The sequence below is a fragment of the Lepidochelys kempii genome, chromosome 7 (genome assembly GCF_965140265.1).
Source record: "Lepidochelys kempii isolate rLepKem1 chromosome 7, rLepKem1.hap2, whole genome shotgun sequence".
In the NCBI taxonomy this organism is placed as follows: Eukaryota; Metazoa; Chordata; order Testudines; family Cheloniidae; genus Lepidochelys; species Lepidochelys kempii.
This window is the reverse complement of record NC_133262.1, coordinates 106,755,277-106,773,901: the sequence shown is the minus strand read 5'-3', so window position 1 is coordinate 106,773,901 and position 18,625 is coordinate 106,755,277. Positions and strand designations below refer to the sequence as shown.

General features: G+C 40.6%; 1 protein-coding gene across 1 annotated transcript in view; it reads left to right on the top strand.

The window, feature by feature from the left end:
* The window catches only part of LOC140915208 (scavenger receptor cysteine-rich domain-containing protein DMBT1-like), a 194,593-nt gene that overhangs the window by 23,695 nt on the left and 152,273 nt on the right, over positions 1 to 18,625 (top strand).

Genomic DNA, 18,625 nt, shown 5'->3' with positions numbered 1-18,625 from the left:
GGATCCCATACTAAAAAGGCCACTTTTCTACTTCCTCAAACATTAGTTCCATGCTTCAATCAGCCAGCCAGTTAGTTCCATGGTGAATGTGATAGAATAAAGATATACAAGGAAAAAAAAAGGGGTGGGGTGGGGTGGGGAGAAGCACGCTAGGATAGCCAAGTACTGCTGATATTAGTCTGAAGTTCCAAAGGGCAGCATCTGTCAACCAGGGTTAGTTTTCTGTTCTGGTAACCTCACTTCCTTTGAAAGTAGAATACTGTAGTGGTGATAGGGCATGGAAATGGGATGTGGGAAACCTAGATATTATTCATGACTCTGCCATGCCACTTAGCTTCTTTCGGCCTCATTCACCTAAAAAGTAAAACAGGGATAATGAGACATAGTCAACTTCATGAAGCACTTAGAGATCCAAAGATGAAAGCCCTATTTAAGTTTCAGCCGTAATCTTTTGCCCTCAAGAGAGGTAAATTTTTCTGGGAATTTTTTCACTGAGCTCAGTGGGGAGTCAGGCACATTTTATGGTGTCCCATCACAAGATATTACAAACATGATGTCTTCAAAGTTTTGCTCTACTTGTTTTCAGACATAACATCCTCCAGTGAAGTCATGCAGCTTCGAATGTCATTTCCCCTTATAATGTTATAAATACATCTAAGCTAATGCCAGATTTTCCCCCCCCCCCCATTTATTAGTAATTTCAAAAAATCATTTGTGGTCTGGATCAAAAACCAAATATTTGAAAATTTCAGTCAATCAAAAAGTTGAGAAAAGTATGTTTCAGGTAATTCAAAACATTTTATTTGAATACAATCACAACGTTTTGGTTTGATTTCAGCTCGTTTCACAGGTTGGGGGTGTTTTTTGTTGTTGTTTTTTAAAAAAGGAGATTTTGAAACTAAAAGTCATTTCAAAGTAAATAAATGAAATATTTCTTTGACATTTTCAAAACCAAATATTCTTAGTGTGGTGTTTGATATTGTAATATAATTGAACAATGAATTGAAACTAGTATGAATTGTGCAATGTTTTGGTGTTGCCGAATCTGCAATTTTGCTGAAAAAAGTTTTGGCCTAAAAATTTTGCCCAATTCTACGGCACTAATAAATACTAAAAACAGTTAATATAATTGCTTATGTTTCTCCCTACTCGCTGCTGGATATCCAACTTCTATGCTTCTATTATCTTCCTGCAGGAACATCAGGATCCACTCCATCATGGCCCTGGTACACAACAACTGGCAAGTGCTAAGTCATTCTGCTTTCATTAAAATGTTTCTCTCTGATACGGCACTAATAAATACTAAAAACTGTTAATATAATTGCTTATGTTTCTCCCTACTCGCTGCTGGATATCCAACTTCTATGCTTCTATTATCTTCCTGCAGGAACAACAGGATCCACTCCATCATGGCCCTGGTACACAACAACTGGCAAGTGCTAAGTCATTCTGCTTTCATTAAAATGTTTCTCTCTGATAGGGTTCTGTGCTAGAAATGTTTTGAAACTGTAGCCTATGGTTTCAGAGTAGAATTGCCACATGAACTGAAATGAGAGAGAGGCTAGGCTGAATAGCAATATGAAGGGCAAATTTCAAACGTGGTACAGGTAATAAATGCCTTTACTTACAATTCCTGTAATTTTAGATGTATCATTTCAGGTATGTTTTCAGGAGATGTTTTACCTGCTTGGTCTCTCTCTCCGTTCAGAGAGGGAACAAACAAAGGCATGGTCTACACTGGGAGGGGGCGGGGGGAATCAATCTAAGTTACGCAACTTCAGCTACATGAATAACATAACTGAAGTTGACATACTTAGATCGACTGACCGTGGTGTCTCCACTGCCGTGAGTCGACTGCTGCCACTCCCCCGTCGACTCTGCCTGGACCTCTCGCCGAATTGGAGTACAGGAGTCGACAGGAGAGCGCTCGGGGTTCGATTTATCGCGTCTAGACTAGACGCGATAAATTGATTCCCGCTGGATCGATACCCAAAGAGAGCCCAAACAAAATCTCTACCCCCGGATCTGAAAGTATCTTCTTTCCTCATTGGAAGGAGGAGTGTACAAGTCTTATGTCACTTAAAGCTCTGCATTAAGTAAAACTTGTTATGTTCCAAAGTTGACTGTAGAGGCAGTTTTCATTCAGGCTGTAATTTTTGTCCCCAGTGCACCAGGTGTTTCTTCAAAAATTTACTTCCAACCTGAATTAATAACATTACGCTTTTTTCCTTCTGATAATGTTATCCTTCTTTCCTGAACATTTTCTTTGGCCCATATTTTCTGTCTTCAGCTATAAACATTTAGTGCCTAATCTTGAGAGGTGCTGAGCATTAAATGAGACTGTGAGTGGGATCAACAGCGGATCAACAGCTCTTGGGATCAGATGCTCGTCATAGAGCACCTTTTATAAAGACCATTGAAGTTATGGGAGGCTTTCCTTTAACTTCAGTAGGTTTTGACTCTGAGTGATAAATCATATACAAATATATGCAAAAGTAAAGTATAAATGACTCATATGTTTTTTTCTTACATTTTGTTCTGCAGCAAAATATACTTGTGGTGGTGTCCTTCAGTATTCATCTGGGACATTTCAAAGCCCATTCTACCCTGGAAATTATCCAAACAATGCAGATTGTGTGTGGGAAATAGAAGCAGTGAGCAATTACCGTATAACACTTTCATTTAGAGATATCTCGTAAGTAAAGCACTAATTTTCTGGGCAATTCATGGGTTCAAAGTCATGGACTTTTCTAACTGGTACCCTCTCCATTTGAAGGACATTTCTCAACAGGGTTTAACAATTCTAAGTGACCAGTAAAACTAAAATGAAAATTGCATGAATGGAGTATTTGTTGTTACTTGTTGAGTCCTAACAAAGTGAAGGGTACCATACAAGATACAAAATGAAGACAATCTCTGCCATGAACACTTTGCAGTCTGAAGGGTTTAATCTGAGATTTATGTGCTGCTTTGTGATGAATGCTTAAATAGAAGTTTACAAAATAGTTTACAAAATGTTCATGTTTATTCCCCAGGACAGAAGGTGGTAGATGCCAGTATGATTATATAGAGATATATGATGGGCCACTCTACACTTCTCCTTTACTGGGGAAAATTTGTTCTGGTTCCTATCTCACATATACGTCGTCCTCAAACTTGATGACAGTTCGATTTCACAGTAACTCGATTATCACAAACAGAGGGTTTCGTGCTGCCTATTACACCGTTCCAGCAGATCAGAATACTTGTAAGTTCATGTTTAATACAGAACTTTGCTTTTCAGCAGACAAGCCTATTTATTGATTTTTTTGATAAATAACCATTGATTAATGTTCAACCACCTCAGTATAGTACCACTCACTGTCATCTTTCACATTGTGTGATTACTGACCTATTACTTTCAGACAATAGTTTGATTTTCTTTAAATATGAAACTGTTTGTTATCAAATTACTTTTGGACATTTTCTCTTATATTCAGCCTAAATTTACTTTTTCACCATCTCATTTCATTACTGTTACTTATGGCCCCTTGTACTACCTAACCTCTCATTCTCTTTGCGTCTGATCCTAGTCCTGATGCAGGCAAAACTCTCATTGCAATCACCACAATTCATACAGTGTGAGTCAATTTCATGTCCTCTCCACAACTCATTAGTTATTATTTATTTGACCTCAATGCCTGTTTAGCACCTTGCTGGTACATGTTTAGTATTAGAATTATTTATATTTAGAATCATTCCCTGCACTTCCTTTCCCAGTTTTTGATGATCTTCCATGAGTCCCCTGCAATTTTTTCGCATCTTCAGCAACAGAGGTACCCACAAGTGAATTTGAACAACTTTCACAGCCAGTCAAAACCTGATCCTTAAGTCCTCATTCAGGGAAAACTCCTATTCTTTTCAGTGTGTCTTTTGTCCAAGAAAAGACTATACAGGATCCTGTCCCCAATGAAGGACTATCACTTTGATTCTCATAGATGTGAGTCAGCCTCTGCACATGTATCTCCAAACCCCATAAGGCTTATGTAAGATCATAGATACAAACCCCTGATTCTGCAACCCTTACTCTTATTGAATAGCACGTAACTGGTTAGTTCCATTGGCTGATCAGGATAATTCATGATTGCAAAATAGCTGTCGACCAACACACCAATTTCATTTTACTTTACTGTTTGTCTTCACCTCCCCTTGTGTTTAGATCATTCTCTCCCACAAATACTGAAAGTATTTAGTTCATTTAATTAATAAAGGCCTGGTAATATTGTCCTTAATTTTACTCAAGGAAAATTCCAAGCAACTTCAAGTGGACTTTCTCTTGACTCCAGAATTTGTTCTACTATGGTAACTGTGATTCATATGATCCTTAACACTGATGAGAGACTCTCTCTGATCACAAGGAGAGAAATTATAATTTGCAGATTTTCTTCGTGACAGTTATCCACAGCCTAAACCACAGGTCCCTGGTGCATAATTTGATAATTATGACATATGAAAGGTGAAATCGTGGTTTGTCTTATGAACACCCTCCCCTCTCCCAACATACACACAGAATAGATAGCAGCAAATATATTGGTTGAACATTTAATTATTACTGTATGCCTGAACGCACTAATATGTGTTTTATCCACCCACCAGCTCTTCTGTGCTTGCCAGAATACATGCATGCAGTTGTTAGCAGAGCCTATCTCCACTCACAAGGCTACATTGCAGAGAATATCAGATTGAATGACCCTTATTGTAAACCAAAGATTACACCAAACTATGTTATATTCAACATACCATACAATGGCTGTGGCACAAGACGAGAGGTATGAAGTTGAATATTTAGCAACCTGTGTAAGTAGGTCTGTGCAAACTGCAAAATGTATTTATTGAAACCTGCTGTGGTTCACAGGAGTTGCAAGTGAACCAATGACTGCAGATTCAGATTCACTAAACACTCCCACCTAATTCTTTCTCTGCCGGAAGAAACTCCTTACTTATTCCTCATAAGGTCAAGCTACAATATTATGGGACAGGGAGGATATGTGAACAACCTCAACCCATGTTCACAGACATTTTTTGAGCATGAGCTGATGTTCACGGATAGTCAAAATACTTGGCATTTACATAGGCCTCTGTTCAGCAAGGTACTTACACATATCTATTTTAAAGCATTCACTTCAATAGGACTACTCATGTGCTTTAAGTTAAACACATGTTTAAGTAACTTACTGAATCAGGACCTTTGTTCATTTCATGTTCAACCTTTGTACTAATGTTAACTCAGTTGGCTGTATTTGGGTTCAATGAAAATATTTTTTCACATCTCAATGTAATCACTGTATTATACAGCCAACAATTTTGTTTAAAATGTGTTGTGAATTGAAATGACCAAAGTACATTTCTTTTAAAAATACTTTCGATGGAAACAATGCTTTTAAAATGTGTGGTGTTCTTTGGGTGCATCAAAAGCATAATGGTAATTGTGGCAAAAATTACTACATTAAGATAATTCTGTGCTTACTGTGTCAAACAGGGAAACAGGAACACTATCATGTATTCCAACTTGATCAAAGCAACCTCTTCCGGTTACATAATCAAAAGGGAAAAAGATCTTCACTTGCATATCAACTGCAAAATGCTCCAAAACACATGGAAAGAAATCATGTACATTGCTGAGGATGTTCCTGAGGATATTAAGGAGGTCAATGAAACTCAGTACAGCAGATATGACGTGAACATTTCATTTTACGAATCACCATCCTTCTCACAGCCAGTGCATGACTCTCCATACTATGTTAGATTGAACCAGAATGTATTCCTTCAAGCTTCAATTAACAGCACTGACCCAAATCTGGTGTTGTTTTTGGACACCTGTGTTGCATCACCTGATTCCAGTAGTGTTACATCCACCACTTATGATATTATCAGGAATGGGTAAGGACTTTCTGAGCAATGATTAACAATGGATCTGTACATGCAGTTCTCTATCTGTTTTGTTTATGGAATAATTTGAATAGGGACAATGTGAATTGATTTCAGTTCCCTATGCCAATAAACTGTTTAAAAAACTTTTTTGGCCAATCCTGGCAAGACATGAGAAATAACAATCGAAATTATGTTTAGACCATGCAGTCAGGCAAGATTCCACTCAAGCATGTTACATAGTAACTAGAGAGGTGAATTCAGTTGTGATGTAAGCAGATTTTGTCCCAAACTCCATTGAGGTCAATGAATTTTCACCTGCCTACATCATGATTGAATTCAGCCCCAAATAGTTTGTCTATAGAATTCAACTATGCATTTTCAAAATATTCTGATTCTCTTTTTTTTAAATTATTATTCATTCTTGTTCTGTTCTTGTATTTTGTACCATACTGGAAATGTTATTTCAAATGACTAATTCAGTGCTTGATTCCAATGATAGAAATTTAATGTTTGATAGTCCTGCTTTCCTATGTGTCTCTCAGATGGCCCAGAATTGTTCACGTGGCTTGGCTTAAACCATTTCTTGTGGAAAAGTTAGATTAATGAATTATAGAAAGCAAATTAGATTCTTAGATCTGGTAAGAAAAAAAGTCACTGATCTCATCCATTATGGCATTTCCTATGTTTCTATGCTTTACCTGCCAGAATTTCAGTAGGCTTCTCCATTATCACTAGATTCTACGTCTTTCTGGGTATGAAAGGGTAAATCTTTCAGGAGCAGGTCCCATTGTCAATAAATGTCTGATTCATTCACTTACTGGTGAAATTCTAATTGTATATAAATAATGTGGAATAAATAATGAAATTTCAAAATAATTCAGCCAGGTAGTAGAAGTTAAGTTTTAAGGAAGCCACCTGCATGATAGTTTAAAAACTCCTATCTATTGTATAAGATAAAAATTAAATATTCAGACCAGCCCTTTTAAGAAACGATATGATAAAATCATTCAATGCAGAGAAAGTCAAATATTTTAAACCTACCGGTAATAATATTTATTTAAATTAAAACCCAAAAGGAAATAAATTGATCATATCTAAATTCAACCATCTCTTAACTACGGTATCTGTAGGTGACACAAATATTGGCATGAATATAACATAGAAACACATATTGTATGGTATAAACTGAGATTTTTATAAAAATAATTCAATACCTTGAGATCTTCATTATGAGAGTGAGATTGTTAGTATTTGTATGCAATGTGTTGACCATATGACAACTTTTCACCTTATTTTGAGTTATCAGTGTATTAACAGATAAATTGAGTTCCTTTTCATGGTGGTTAAATTGAATCAAAATGCACTGGCATGGAATTTTGGCATTAGTCAATGCTGACAGGAAAGTGAAGCTTACTAGAATTTTGTTCTGTGAAGCACCTGTGCAGCTGACTTACTAGAGATTGGGTTAATTGGAAATGTTGACTTTCTTGCTTCTGCTTCATCCAAAGCACAAATCAGAGGAGTGGGAGTGAGTTGGATAAAGTGGCACAGAATGGAAGAAGGAATTTATCATCATTATTGTTCATATCTAGTAGCACCTAAAGAACCCAATCAGGCATCAGGGCCTCATTATGCAAGGAGCTGTATAACCATTTAGTAAAGAGACAGAGCCTGCCTCTCAGAGTGGAGCTGGTAGAAAAAATTGGGAATAAAATTTTTCCTGTAAAAAACAACAACTACTGTTCATCAAAGCTGAAAAGTTTCTCGGAGATGTATCCGTTCTGACAGAACTGTAATTGGGAAGGGTTTCTCAGGTGAGACAAAGAGAGAGACCTAGGCCAAGTGGTTAGGCTGCTTGTCTGGGCTGTAGGAGACCGAGGATCAAGTCCCTGCTATGCTGGGGGAACTCTGCAGAGCTGGGACTTGACCCATCTCCTGTGTCACTGGTCTCCCTTCTCCTGTGTAATTGCCTTGGCTATTCTGGGTTGGCTCTCTCTCACATATGGCTTTTTTTCATGGAAAAAGTGGGAAAGATCTCATTTTTCGTCTGCACTGGAACAAAAACAAATTTCAAAATTGTGTGTGAAATGGAATTGTTGTTTTCTGGCCAGCCTCACTTAAGAGCTTAAATCGTGGTTACATTTTCCCCTTAACGGTAACAATTAACACCCTTTGCATCAGCTGCTCTACGGGGGTCATATGCACTGCAGCCTGGAGATATAAATAAGCAGATCTGAGCTCTTTCCATAGATTAGTTGCCAGGACACCTCTAGGTGACTCCTTTGCAACTTGGCTCTCCTGGGCCCTGATCCTATAAAGACTTATACAGAAGCTTAACTTTAAGCATGCGAGTTCAGTAAAACTACTCACATTCTTAGGCATGCACATAAATACCTTGCTGAATTAGGGAAAGCAATATTGTATGTTTTGCTTTCAGAAAAGTCAACGCCACTATTTTAACCTCTTTCATTTTCTATTCTTACTACAAATACATATTTTTTTTCCCTTTCTGTTGTTAATACAGTGTTAATTTTTTTAAATCTTTGCACATAAGAAATGCTTAATATCAGTGATTTATTTTTGTGTGTGCACATGAAGATTAATTTTATTTATTTGTTTGTTTGTTTTAGATGTGTTAGAGATCCAACCTACGGTACATACTATTCACCCTACAGCTCCACCATACGGTTCAAATTTAATGCCTTCAAGTTTATTAACCAATATTCATCAGTTTACCTGCAGTTTAAAATGGTGGTGTGCAGGGTATATGATTATTCTTCCCGATGCTACCAGGGCTGCATACCCAGGTCCAAAAGAGATACAAGCTCTTACCAAGAAAAACTGGATGTTGTTGTTGGGCCAATTGAGCTTTGGAAAGATGGCACTGAAAACAGGAATGCTGGTAAATGCAAATAACGTTCTCTAGTATTTAGTATAATGTTCTGTAAATCACTTTTCTTTTCATTTCACAAAATCTTTGTATGTCAGTTTACTTCTGATTTCTAGCACTGCAGCATGCTTTTACTGGGTTATCATCAGCTCCATTATAAACACCAGACACTTGTTTACTGACTAATAGCATCTGCATTAGTTCCTTATTTAGCACATTTCAAATCCATCATTTTAATCTGCACATCCCAAAAATGCTAATTGAATCAATTATTCAGGAAGAAAGATGAGATGCAGTCCATCTCCTTATTATAGCTTCATTGATTTAATTATCCCCAAACTATTTAAACATTGTGGTTATGTCTCACCTTGAATATCTCCAATAAAGAGAAACCTCAACCTTCCTTGAAAAGTGATTCCATTCCCTAGCTAGTTATGATGTTTTCTTAATATTGAACCTAAAATATCCCTGTTGGGGGGTCAGTTCATGAAATAGTCTTTACTAATATAAAGATGGATTGTTGTGTCTAGAATGTGCTCTATAAAATAGAGTGAAATTGATTTATTTCTTGACCTGATCTAGAATGTAACTTTTTAAATTGAAGTTCTCTTTGTTCTGGTATCTTTGGCAATAAGTAGAACAGAGAAAAAAATGTAACAAACTCTTTCTCAACTCACAGAGCTGGACTATTCTGAACATCAGGAAGACGTGGATTCCCGTGGTTCACTTACTGCTACTGCTGGTCATTCCCATGCTCCATTTATTGTTACGGGTGTGGTGCTTGCAGCTGTTATTTTCACTCTTGTTGGGTTTCTTTTGAAAAGTAAACTGAGGAGACCGATTCCGTACCAGATAATGTGAGACGCTAAAGACACCAGCATCTGGCAGACAATGATATCTCAGGGTATTTACATAATGATTCCGTTTCTAGCCTTTGCACTCAATAACTTTTATATGACAATTTGCACTTCAAAGAAAAAGTATGACAAACTTACTGTATGAGGCTACACTCTGAGTTCTGGTAAATTCAGGCTAGAGATTGGCCTGAGGTTAAAACCCCACCTCCATGGAAAAGTTTGAATCCAGATTCCAATTCTGTAACCAGCTGCCATTTCCAAAAATGTACTGAACCCAAGCCCAGTATTTGACCTACTAGCTCCCTCCTCTCAACCTAGAGCCAGACTTTGCAGCTCAGGACTATCTCCAATCTAGATAGACAAAAAATACTATCTATAGTTTTCATGGTATTCTGCAGTGAGATTCAACAGAGCAACTCTTGTAGTATAATGAATGTATAAGCAGGAAGAAGGGTCCAGAGGTTAGAGCACTAACCTGTGGGGTGAGTCACTGTTTCACCATAAACAGCTTGTGTGACCCTGGGCCAGTCACTTAATCTCTCTGGGCCTTAGTTCCCCATCTCTAAAATGGGGATAACAGCACTTACCTATCACATAGGGGTGTTGTAAGGATAGATACAATTAAGATTATGAAGTGCTCAGATATTACTATGAAGGGAGATATAGAAGTATCTAAGATCAATAGATAGTACTTTGATTTGACAACTTTATACATAAAAAGGGCAATCTGATACTGGTTTTTATGTTTTATACATACCTAGTATATCTTATTTATACCTGGCACATTTCAATCACTTCTGATCATCAAGATATTTAGATTCTAATGCAAGTTTTCTCCCTCATAATCCTCCTCTCGCTTCCTTTCAAAACCAGTGTATCTAACACCTGAAATATTCTGACATAGAAATTGTGGTGCAGAGATGGGGATAAAATCTACATGTGGCAACACCAAATGATCCAAGGTGGTTATATAGAAGAAAGTATTTTTATTTACTAATCAGCTATGCCTGGAAAAGAAATACAGAAAACATACATCCAGTTACATATGGAATTGCTAAAACACCTGTTTCAGATTATCTTGGACATTGATCTTTAAGGTTTAATTTCTCTTTGAGACAAATGCAATATATTGTGCTACTTTGTAAAATGGGATGATTTCCAGTCTAAATTAATTTCATATGTAAACATAGCAATTTACAATCAGAAGTTGGAAGTGTTTACAAAGCAATAATCTATCAGTGTACTTGCAAATAAAATGTCTATGCCTCTGAGTTCTGAACTAATGCTTTGCAGTATGAAGAATATGATCTGTCATAAAGAAACTTTGCAGAATATCAATTTGTGCTTTTGTTTTTTCCATTTCCAAAACAGGGGTGGTAAAATCAGTAAGTACATTTAAACAGGCTTTTATAAGGAAATGAGATATTTCTGTCTTTATCCAGTATAAAAAAAATATGGAGAATCAGGGTTTAAGAAGTCAGCTATTTGAATGGGATAGGTCACTGATGTTTGATTCAGAAATTTTCTCTCTCCAAATTTTTCTAAAACAAAAACTAAATGTCAAGATTGCAATGGGGAACAGCGGGGACTGCAAATCAGCCATTTGCAGCTCCCTCATCCTGAGGCTCACCCTATGCCAGAGGACTATGGCCCCTAAAGAATCATCCACAGGTCAAGATTCACTGGAGCATATTGGTGCTCTGGTGGTGCTTACCCCCACCCCCTCTATGACACCAAAGGCAGGGGTTGCAGGGACAGTAGCATAGCAGCTGGTTATACTAGCTCTATTCACCAGCTGGGGCCTAGACCCACACCAAAAGAATCATCAACTGGGGAGATGCAGCAGTTTTCCAGCTCTGCGGTGTGTCCAGAGCTGTGGAGAGATTCTGACCCATTCTTTTTAAAGTTACTTTTCTGTAGAGTAGTTGGCCTGAAAACACACGCTGTGTAGATGGATTCTAGATGTCCCATGCATTTACAATTCTTGATGTGGGTCCAAGCGCATACTCCTGCCTTTACTTCTGTTGACTCTGATGAGCCGTATGTATATTTTATTGGAGAAAGTCCAGCACATTCAGTATGTAACCACTATACCCTACAACTAGTATATTTTTAGTGTAAAAAAGGCCCTACTGGAATCTGTTCCTGAATATCTGGCCAATTATTATATTTTAAAACATTTCTGATGATTCCATGAAATCCAAAGATTTTCTGATGCAGTTTTTTAAATTTCTTACCCCACCCTGAATTAACTGGTTTGAACTTCCCTTATCATGAACAGCACTTCATAGTGACGTGGAAAGTGTTCTGAGAAAATTTGGTGTATGAGATGGACTGTGTCTTATTGGTACTGGTGGGAGAAGAAACCACTTAATCTGTGTGGAATAGGTAAGATTAATAGAAATAAAATGGAATAAGATAGGAACAGTGAGTGATTCTCACATTGTTCTACACAGCTTTTGTTGGCAGTCCATGTAGATCTGGCTAGTCATATGGTGTTGGCTATTTTCCTTGTTTCTAGCTAATAACCTGCATTAAAAGAAGCTAATAATAGATGACGGTCCTGATATTACTTTTTCATGTGAGCAATTGCTTTAGTTGCCCAAGGAAGTTATGTATTAATAGATGAGGCAGATATGGGGCACCCCCATGACCCCAGCCCACACCCCCAGCCCTCTGCCTTGACCCCTGCACTCCCCTCTGCCCTGGCCCTGAACCCTTCACACCCTCCAGCCCTCTTCTCTGACCCCTGCATCCCCTCACACACCCCCAGCCCTTTGCCCTGACCCCTGCACCTCCCCACCACAACTGCAGCCCTGACTCTGGCACCCCCACACATACCCAGCCCCTCCCCCTAGCCCCCTGCCCTGACTCTTGCACCCCCCACATCCCCACTCCCACCCTGAGCACCAAACAGGAGCTCCAGCACACACACACCCCCGCTCATTCCCACCTGCACCCCTCGCACCAAATGGGAGCTGCTCAGGTAAGTGCTCCACATCCAAACCTCCTGCCCCAACCCTGAGCCCCCTCCCTCATTCTAGCTCCTGGCCAGACCTTACACCCCAACCCCCAGCCTGCTCCTTCATCCCCAGCCCTGTGCTCAGTGCACTCCCACGCTCAGCTCAGTGCAGAGAGAGGAAGAGAATGGCTAGAACCAGGGAGAAGGTAGGTATCTACTCTATGTGGACAGAGCCGGGCCGGCAGCCGGGACCCTGGCTGACAGGAGCCGGCGGACGGAACCCCAGACCAACAGTGGGCTGAACGGCAGCGGGCTGACTCTGGAGCACTTAGCCCATCAGACTAAAACTTTTGTATTTCAAAGAACATATTTGCAGGTTATAGTTACCTTTAATAGAAGGTAGCATGGCCTAGTGCATAGGATACTAGACTGAGACTTGGGAATTCTGTTTCCAATCTGCCACTGGGTGACCTTGGGCAAGTCACTTCACCTCCCTGTGCCTCAGTTTCCCCATCTGTAAAATGGAGTTAATGATGTTTACCTCCTTTTAAAGAGTTTTGAGATCTATGGAAGAAAAGTGCTATATAAGAGCTAGGTGTTATAATACAAGAAACAATACTTTACAGATCTAATTACATCATCTTTTGGGTAGTACTGTGATTTATTCTCCATCTAAGTACTTGCTGTGGGGCCCATCCTGCCAGTGGCTGTGTCTCCTCTGTTTCCAAAATCCAGTGGAAGTTGGGTGAGCTCAACAGCCCCCTGCATTGGCCATTTGTCTGCAGTACTGTATCGAGCATAGCTATTTATAATGAACTCCTACTGGTCACTAGCGGGTGAACTGAGATCATCCAATGCCATAGCCTAAAATATTCACTCCCGATATGTAGAAGAGAGGAATGATATTTATTCATCCAGACAGTCTAACAGCTGTATTGTACAGTAGTGTTGGTATAGGGACATATGGATTATTGACAAAAGAGCTAAAAGGCAACTGTGAGGGCAAACTTGAAAATTAATATAGTAAAGGCAGGGGTTGTTGAGTGGCAAAGTGTCCATATTGTTTCTAATGGCATGGAAACGTAGTTGAGCCTTGGCTTTCTGAGCCAGCATCTATCATGGACAGAACAGTGTGTGGCTCCTGTAGGGTGGGCAAGTGAGTATGAGATTCAGAGATCCACACTCACCACCATCCTAGTATGAGGGAAAACCACTGGCAAACAGCTGGTCAGGAATAAAATCATGTCTACTTGTTTTCCAGTATTTATGCTATTTCCTGCAACTGTATTGTTACACAGGTTTATTCTGTCTGGAGGCTATGCGGAAAAGCAGTTAAAGCCCAGGATTTATTTTGCTGCTTCCTCAACAGTTTGTTGTGAATGTATAATGCTTGATATGGCATTGTGTGTACTCTATACTTGTTGCATAGCTGTGAATATTCAGCTAACTCATGTGTTAGTGTATCTGTTCCCTGAGTGAATGACGGTGCAAGCCTGCTCATCAGAATATTCCGAGGTGAGAATTAAAAATCTGACCCCTGAAAAGTTGTCAGGGCATCTTTGGAATTCACTTTTCATGAATGTTTGTACCAGTGAAACTTGCTCACTCAAATATTCAAGGAAAGCAAACACAAGAGGAGAACAAGGACTTTTTAAAAAAAATCCAAACAAAGATTCATGCAGGATCCAAGCAGCACTAAGCAATGGTGAAAGATGTTTGTTGAGCACAGGTTGGCCTGGGTTTTAGTTGAGGGGATGTGACTTGCAGTGAAGGACAGTTGTTGGTTAAACTGGCATGAGCCTGGACACAGTAGGGCTGTGTGACAGTTTTTAAAATCTGCAGAGCTGTGCTCTTGAGAAATCAGCCAGAAGTGCTGTGTGACATTATAAAAAGTCCCAGCTCTGTGGTGCCCCTTTGCAAAACACACCTATAATAAAGGGATGAAAGTGGGTCAGTTCCCTTTATCTGAAACAAATATATTCATATATATTGAGAGAGAAACAGGGATCAAAGGGTAAGCTACCTGCTGAGAAATATGGGGAAAAAGAACCACCTCCTGGTCTCAGCTGCCATTTGAATTGACAAAGAAGACAAGAGGCTTCATGAGTGGATCACAGAGCCTATCTTCATACTGATGAGATGTGGCTAGGGAAAGCAAGCAAAGGAATCTGCTGTAATCTGTGGTTTCAGGGTCTTTCTTATGGTATTTGTACTGAGAACTAGCATCTTGAAAATTAGCTGCAGAAAATCTGCATCCTCACTATCTGAAAGCGCAGGGATCTCTTGTCCAGGCAGCGACCTGTGAAAGAATGATACACAGGCTGTAAAAGAAAATATATCACGTGTCAATAAAAATGTCCAAAACATTGCTACAACCCTGTAAATATACATACTGTATAACTGTCTGTTATGTACAATTATATAGTGGGATGGTTAACGAATGACTGACCTGGGCCTATGCCAGTATTACTGCCACCTTTATGGGTAAAGAATTGTTTTGTTTGGGTTCTTTTTATGAGCGTTGGTTTTGCTAATAAGAAAAGGAGTAGGAGCATTTTTTCTTGGTTTTAAAATACTTTGCAAAAAGGGGAAACAAAGCTGCAGTTGGGGTATAATTGAATCACAGGGATCATTCTGCTACTTCCTCTCCAGCATGGACTCTGGCTCATTTACCCAGGCTTCCACCAGGTGTTTCAGGAAGGGGACTTCATTTGACATCAGGTGCTCAGTGGCCTGGGCCCTAGCTATCTAAAAGATTCCCCAAAGCTCCAGGTTGGAGGCCGTGGTCACCAGCTCAGTTCCTCAGGCACAATATAAGTCTGTGCAGGAGACAGAGCTTTCTGAGCCATCAGTCCTAGACCAGGGAAAGAACTCCCCCCGAAACTAAAGATCCCTCCAAACCTCACCACCTTCTGCTCTAAGTGCAAGGTGTGCTGCTTCGACCTGCCTTCTTGAATGCAAACACAGAGCAAAATGTACATACAGTGGCGAATTAGCCCCTGGGCCAACCGGGCCGGTCCCCAGGGGCCCTGGCCAACTGGGGGACCCTTAGAAAAATGGGCACTCCTGTGCCCCGACCCTCTTCACCTGCCCAGCACTCCTGCAGGGAAGCGGGGATGCCCCTGGGCTCCAACCCCAATCTCCAGCAGAAGCGTGGGGTGAGCAGAATAGGGCAAGCCTATGCGCCTCAACCCCGCTCCCTGGCAGGAGTGCTGGGCAGGCAGGGGAGGCCCCTGCCCTCTGGCCCAGCTCCCCGGCAGGAGTGCTGGGCTGGGGGGCGGGGTGGGGAGGGGCAAGCCCCCCTGTCCCGACCCCATTTCCCTGGATGGAGCGCTGGGGGCAGGAGTGGGGGGGACAGACTACAGGCAGAAGGGGTGGGGAGAGGCCCGCACTTGCTCTGGCCCAGGGGCCCACAAACCCCTATACCACCCATGGTTACATAGGTTTGTTTTTAATCCTAACAAAACTCTCCACTGCACAGCCATTCCTCCCTGAGGGGAGAATGAACCACAGACAGCAGATGTTAGTCATGTCACTTAAGGCACTGAGAGGTGCTCAGCTACTGCAGTGATGAGACCAGTAGAAGAATCTATCTAGAATAGAATCAAATCAGTGGAAGAACCCAGATGGCATGTGGAATGGAAATGTACAGAACTGAACGCAGGGCTCCTGAGTCACAGTCTAGTGCTCTGGTCACTGGACTATCAGAGTTTGGGCTGCAATATATTGTTTATGTTACACCAATTGTCATGGGAATGTACCAGCCCAGGCATGAAATCAACTTGCCCACCCATTACAATTATGATGAAAATAGATTTCACTTGCTCACCAAACAAACACTGAAAATTACTCTTCCCACATGAGTTGTATTTTGCGGCACTGCCATATGCCTTCCAATATGCATTACTTGAAACTTTGCTTCGGTTAAGCTTAACAGTGGTGCATTTCTTAATTTTTATGATTCGACTAGAAGTTCAATGATAACTTGATAAATTAATCTAGCATTAAAGCACATTCACCCTTCAAGTCAGTATTATCTGCCTTCTAACTAAGATATTTCTAATCTTTTCTAAGGCCATATGTACAGTACAAAGTTTGGTCAATGTAAGTTACGTTGGCATACAGTTACCAACTTTTGTGTATTGCTCAGGCACGTGTACACTTGGCTGTTTGCATCGCCGCTGTATGTACTCCCCACAAGTGGTTGTGTTGATGAAAAATGCAGTGCACCAGAGATAGGTGTCCCAGTGTGCCCTACGCAGACATCTGGCATAATGCCTTATGGGATATTTTTGTAGTGATTTGCCCATGGATTTCTGGGAAGTAGGAGTTAAGGTCCCACAATGCCACTTTTTCCATCCTTCAATGTTTTTTCCATCCCATATTTCCACATTATTTAAAAAACTCTTCCAGTTCCATGTGTTGATTTGCAGTCCTCCACCATCTCCCAGGCAGAAGCATGAACCATACGGAGTTCAGTTCAATTTTAATCACCATTGCTAATACAGTATGCACGATTCTCCCGTGTTATTGGTACACCTCAGTCACTCCTATTCTCTGCCCGAGGCACATAATAGTCCAGTCTCCTGTGGGCTGTAATACTTTGTTCTAATTTTGGTTGTTTGGTTTAGTGGGCAGGTGCTGGGTGATGGTATGGCCTGTGATATACAGGAGCTCAGATTAGATGACCTGGTGGTTCCTTCTGGCCTTAATTTCTAGGACTATGATTTGCATATCTACAACCAGGTGTGCAAGGAGGAAGAAGAGGAGATGTTCAACCATGATGACTGGAAGCTGATGGAGGCAGCAAATAAAAATGCCAGGTTACTGCAGGCATTCATGGAGCAGATCCACCTAGTGGTTTGCTGCTTCTGGGCCTGAGAAACAAGCACTGATTGCTGGGATCACACTGCAGTGCAGGTTTGGGATGATAAGCAATTGCTGCAGAACTTTCAGATGTGGAAGGCCACGTTTCTGGATTCGTGTACTGAGCTCCAGCCAGGGACACCAGAATGAGAGCTGCTTAGACAGAGGAGAAGCCAGCAGTGATCACGCTCTGGAAGCTTGCAGTGCCAGATTGCTTTCTGTCACTGGCCAATCTATTTGGAGTTGGAAATTCCACAGTGAGGGCCATCATCATCCAAATGTGAAATGCCATTAAATGTTTCCTCCTGCACAGGACTGTAACTCTCGGCCATTGGGGTGAGGTGATAGATGGGACACACATCTCTATTCTGACATCAACTCACCTAGCCAGTGAGTACATAAAAAGAAAGGAATACTTTTTCAAGGTCATATAAGAGATGGTGGCTCACTGGGGATGCATCACTGATATCAGGGTGGACTGCCCAGGAAAGGTGCATGATGCTTGCATCTTTAAGAACACAGGACTTTTCTAAAAGCTGCAAGCAGGAACATTCTTTCCTGACTGGTGCATTCCCTTCGGTGATGTTGGAATGCCTATAGTGATTCTGGGGAACCCAGCCTACCCCCTGCTTTCCTGGCTCATAAAGCCGTACACTGGCCACTTCGACAGCATCAAAGAAAAATTGAACTACCAGTTCAGTAGGAGCAGGATGACAGTTGAATGTAATTTTGGTAGATGAAATGGTCACTAGTGATGTTTACTAACCAGTTTGGATCTCAGGAAGGCAAACATCCCCATTGTTATATTTGTGAGGTGAAGGGGGAAAGGCAGGGAGAGGGGGTGAGGTGAACCAGATATCTGCTGAACTTTTGAACAGCCAGACTTAAGGGCGATTAGAATAGCCAACTGTGGAGCTGTACAGCTGAGGGAGACCTTAAAAGCATGTTAACAGTCAGCCAGAGTAGTATTGTGTGATGCTTTTATGGACTGCTAGTGTGCCTTAGTGTATGGAGCTTAAATATGGGTGGGTTATTGCCCCCCCGCCCATTGTGAATTTTGTATCTCTGCAAGTATGCTTGGCGTAAACTAATACTCTGAGTTTCCGAAAACAGAACTTCAGTGTTTGCAAAGAAAAAGGA